Below are 5446 nucleotides of genomic sequence, written 5' to 3'. Positions count from 1 at the left end.
GCGGGGGGGGGGAGCAAAAACAAAAAAAAAAACACATTTTGTTGGAAACAGTTGTCATCTTTGTGCCACACAGAGATGGGGTCCAACCCGTGCAGGAAGCAATTAGATTGCAGCCAGGCATTTCTTCACTGCTGCAGCACTGCTGGCAGCGAATTCACTCTGCCAGGGGTACAAGTTGTAGCCATGTTGGTCTAAGGCCATAGGCAGACACGGTTCTCTAGGTAAATCCGACATCGTTTACTAGACCAACTAAAATAGTTGGAAAAAGTCTTCTTTGCAAGCTTTCGGGTACAAACACCTCTCGCCAGCCTGAAAATTCTTGCAAAGAAGGTTTTTTCCAACCCTGCAGACTGCCACAGCGCTCGAGCAATAGTCCCCCTCCAGAACAACAACACTGGCATGGAAAGCATATGGGAGATGCACGGACTTGAGATGAAGTGCAGGAACGAACCATAAAACCTGCACGCCCATTAAACGCTGGACAGTTGGCAAACACCGCGCCCCTCCCATTTGTTTGCTGCGTGCCATAAAGGGGCGAAGGAGTTAGGAAGGAGTGTGCTGCAGCACTCAACAGTTGTGACACCCAGGAAGCGACTAACTTGCAGGTTTGTAGGCAACAGCAGAAGCTAGTTTTGGTCATTGGAGACTGCTTAAGGAAAAGATTGCAGGGTTTTAATAAAAGACGTTAGTTAACACTAGAAATGGACTTTAAAAAGGTCCAAAGGTATCAAACCATGAAAATAACTAACCAGGACAGTGGCTCTAAAAAGAGCAAGAATCAGCCCCGTTTATTTCAGGTGGTTTCTGTGCGCGCCAGGTGGCTTTAAGAATATTTTAGCTGGGTAAAATCAGAAAGTTTTGAACTCATTCAAAAAAAAAGAAAAAAAATCAGCTTTTAACTGTTTGCACACTGGTTTTTTTTTTATTTGGTTGGGGGGGGTCTCGCGTTCAGTTGAAAACGGGTACGCTGAGAAAAATCAGGAGGCAAATTTAATTTCTAACACCGATACTTAAAAATTTCACTTACAATAATATCAAGCCTAATCCACATCAAACCCACAGAAGGCAAAAACGAGTGATTAAACAGAATGGCTGAGATAAGCCAGTCAGATCTTCATTTCTAATTATTACGTGTCCTATAGGCAGGTTTTGGAGCCCAGATGCTTAATTTTAGAAATGATCCGGTGCGCCAACGTCTCCATACTGTTGTAAACTGTGGTTATCTAGTGACTTCTCTCCAGAACTGCATTACAGTACTATACTGTACAGTAAAGGTCAAACGGACTGCAGTTTTACAACGACGGTGCTTGGGATTGGTCTTGCAGGGATATGATTGGGATTTTTTTATATTTATGGGATGCACCCAAACCAGCGCATTTTGTTTGTCAGAAGACCTTTGCTGCTCAGCAGAGAGGACACTTCCAAACCCTGTTAATCCCAGCTTCTTAAAGGAACACTCAGTAAGATAATGAATCCTTTAAATGTTACATCTTGTGTCTTGCATTATTGTGGTGCAGCAACTCTCCACATCAAACAGTCATCAGCACTATTACAAAGTGGGCTTATAAGAGAGTGGCTGAAAAGGCGCTGTGTGAAAAGAAGTGGAAAATTAAAGCTGAAGCCGTCGAAGAAAGGGCTTAATTTACTGGCATGTACAGTATGCAAATGAGATTACTCTCAGCTTAACTGCATCATTTATGTCCATAATAACGGCATCATCATTACAGGGCTCAAATTAAATTACACCATAATTAGCATATCAAAGTGATTGGTTAAAGTTTAAAACAAATACCCAATTTTGTTAATGAACAGCTGTAATTGTCATGTACACTTCAATGAAAACTCCCTAAACAAATATATGTTTTAGAACAGAGAAAGATTTCGCAGCAGACAGGTCTGCAGCGGAGGTAAATTACCTAAAAAAGAATGACACGGACTACTCTATTAATGTTAATATATGCTCATCGTTTCAGGTAATAAAACATTCCATCAAAACAAGCCTTTGCCTCATATTTCCACTCTTCTGCTGCAAGGAAAAGTGACAAAGTAGAGAGACCAGCTCTCGACTTCCCGTTTGAACTGTTGATAACGACACTGGGGTGACCAGTCTGCCAGGAGCAAAGGACATGTTCAATAACATGCTATCACACATGCTCCTTATGCTTGGTTCGGTGCTGCAAACTTGCTGGGTGCTAAGTCTTTCCTGTATTTTCCACCCCCCTCCTTCCTCTAAATGGGGGTGGAAAAAAAAGGATGGGGAGGGGAGAGGAGAAAAAGATGTCTTGCTAACTCCGTACAGTAGACCAGTACTCTAGTAAGCTGATGACATGATAACATATTAGGCAGCCTACAATTCAATTTACTCTAATCTAATCATATCTACACAGCAGTTTCGGAGGTGGAACTGTACTAGGGAAGTTTCTGCTGTTCTCGTCTCATTAAAATAAATAGGAAGGTGGGACTAGTGGTTTTGTCACTGTCAGCCTGACAGGCAGTAACACATTTCGATAGATCAATCACTGCAAATGTATACAGTAAATATACAGTAAAAAACACTTCTCATGCAAAATGAATTTTAATGCACAAGGAAGCATACTAGATCTTATTACAATATTGGAGGTGAGCTTTAATGCCCTTGATTTTGGCAATAACCTGAATGGCACAAGGCCACAATTGCGAAGCAGCAGTGTCAAAGGAAGACTGCATGTATGAAACAAAATAATTCCCCTGGGACTCCCCAAATATCGGCGTCGAGATGTCTGACCGTGCCTCACACCAAATATTCTAGAAAACAAGGGGGAAAGTATATTTTGTATGACAACGAGGAATGCACTTTCAAATATACTTAACAAGCAAACTGAATGTCTTATTAAATCTGTATTATCAAAACAGTGTTCAAAAATTTAAAGAAAGTAGCTTTTCATTTTATTCATCGAGGAATCCATTAAAGCCTAAGCTCTGAAGTAGTATGTAAATTATGTGCCTTTCAAGGTAGAGCTAGGGCAAATTCACTCCATCAACTAATGATGAACCTCATTATGTGCAGGGAGTATTCATAATGAGGAAACAAGCCACCCGCCATTCCATGTTCTAACATAAATCCCTGTAAAATGTGAATATCTCCACGTCTAATTAAAGGCTACTAATTCCTATCACTTGTTCCACGGCCCCAAAAGCAAAAATATATATAAATGCATTTAAAATGATGCACATGGGTTTTAAAAAATACATGTATTTGTGTTTACTGCTGTTCTGTTTTAATTTAAAAAAAGGAAAATGCATTCCCCAGCATTCTAGGCTAGAAAGTTTTGGGGCACAGAAGTTTGTTTATATTAAATGACTCGGTTTTACATGTTGAAGAAGAGCTTAATCTAGGAGCAGGTTGGGCTGTGCACTTCAATGGAAAATTAAATGAAAGGAAAAAGGAAAGGAAGCAGCAGGAATGTACAAGACATAATCATTAAAAAAGAAGAAGAAGAAAATTTCAGCCTTCCAGTTTTGCTCCAGAACTAAGACCTTCCTAAAAATCCACAGGGGGCCACGCACTAACCTGGGGAGTAAAAAAAATTAAGCATAGGACAGGTATTTAGCAGAATGACACCTTATTTAGGTAAAGGCTGCTTGCCTTTTAAATCCTGTGAGAACGAATGAAATAGGATAATGTTGTATCTATCACCACGATTTCATTTGCCCTGGCACTAAATTATGAATTTGTTCTCTGAACTTGTACTTTCTAGGAGAGAGGCAGACAGGGTTTCAGACACCTCTGAACAGAAGGATGTGGAAGTGTTCCAGTTTTCTACTATTATTATTATTTTTTTTTTTAATTCCCAAACATCCCCCAAAATATAAGGCAGCTGAGAGCAGTTCAGTTTGCAGCAAAGCACCCACTGTGGCTGAACACACAGAGTATACACCAAAAATGACATTGAAACAGAGGGTTTAATAAATAACATAACTGTTCGGGGCATACAAGCACTTGGATGCTCACAAAAAAACAACAACGCTTCGGTAGCTTAAAATCATGCCAGGCAAAAAGTTGAAATCCTTGCGTGAATAACCCACTCGTGTGTCACCCCTAGGAAATCCTGTTTCGAATCTGAATAGAAATTCACAGCTGCTGAAAGAAGTCTGTGCATTGTACAAATCACACGTGCCCCCACATCATCTCGGTTTTTTGTTTTTTAATTTAAAAAAGAAAAAAAAATCAATGGACTACACAGATAAAAGTACTATAGCCATGTCAGCTCTCAGAAAAAGAGAGACCATTGAAAGAGAGAAAGAAAAAGAAAAGGAAAAAAAGGAAGACAGAAAAAGGAAAGAATGGGGGAAGACAGAAAAAGGAAAGAAAGAGGAATGAAAGAAAAAAAAGCAAAGAATGAAAGAGGATGCTGCTTCTTTAAGTTGCATAAAAATAAAACTACACTACATAAAGCTCTTACAGTGCATGCTCACTCATTCCTAGCCTCCATGGAGGATTTTTTTCTCCTTTTAGGTCAACCAGTCATGCACTAGGAAGACAACCATCCAAAAATAACTTGTCCCTCCCCCGGAGCACACAGTTTAACAGCCTACCTTTGTTCTGGTGTTGCAGATAATAACTGGCAAGCCTCAAGACCATGAGGATTTTGGAACGACCAAGAAGGTTCAGACAAACCACAAGTAGAGGAGAAGAAATAACTGAAAAGCCTCTAAAAGAAACTGCTCTAGCTGACAATTGGTAGCACCAAGGAGTATTTACAGCCGTGTTTACACTGGAGTGAGTGCACCTCTGTTCCACCAACATCTACAACTAGTGGCATTTTCCCCCCAATCCAGGCGTGACAATTAAGAGCCACAACACATCACTGTTTAGGAGAGGGGCTGCCAGACCTCTGCTGCATTTCTTTACAAACGTCTATACCACTGATGAGCATGAGTTTGAGTGACAAAGGTCCCAGGCTAAATCAACATCCTTACCTTAATGTTCCTAATAAAAGGCTCCGGCAAACATAACTCACGAAAGGCACTTGCAAAGATACGTCTCAAGGAATTCATCCACAGCCCTCCAACGCATTGCAAAAAAATTTTTAAAACTAAACAAAAAATTTAAAAAAAAACAAAACCAACCACAACCCCCAAAAAACAGTGCCTTACATTCCCAAACAAGCGGGGCTCAGCTCGGGCAGCGTGGTAGGAAGCAGGTTTACATGCACGGAGCTGGGTGGCAGAAGGAAGAGGTCTTTAGGATTTATTTGACACTTATTTTCCGGGAAGCCTTTTGCGGAGTTGTGCCGTTTGTTTCTTATTGTCTGAGACGCAGTTAGAAGCTGCTCCCTGAGGGGGCCCCTCGGCCCCTGGCTCGGCCGCTTTGACAGGGAGGTAACCATATTAGGATGTGCGTGGTAAAGTAAACAATAACAGGGTTGCAATGAAATGGAAATTTTTCTCCTTCCCCCCTCGCCCC

At 40.9% G+C, this 5446-nt stretch overlaps 1 protein-coding gene across 7 annotated transcripts in view; it reads right to left on the bottom strand.

Moving 5' to 3' along the window:
- FOXP1 (forkhead box P1) overlaps positions 1 to 5446 on the bottom strand; it is a 540709-nt gene that overhangs the window by 254665 nt on the left and 280598 nt on the right. The window lies entirely within an intron of this gene.

The sequence above is a fragment of the Gavialis gangeticus genome, unplaced genomic scaffold (assembly GCF_001723915.1).
Source record: "Gavialis gangeticus isolate Ggan-Ray unplaced genomic scaffold, GavGan_comp1, whole genome shotgun sequence".
In the NCBI taxonomy this organism is placed as follows: domain Eukaryota; kingdom Metazoa; phylum Chordata; order Crocodylia; family Gavialidae; genus Gavialis; species Gavialis gangeticus.
The sequence above is the reverse complement of the archived record's forward strand: the minus strand, read 5'-3'. Positions and strand labels throughout refer to the sequence as shown.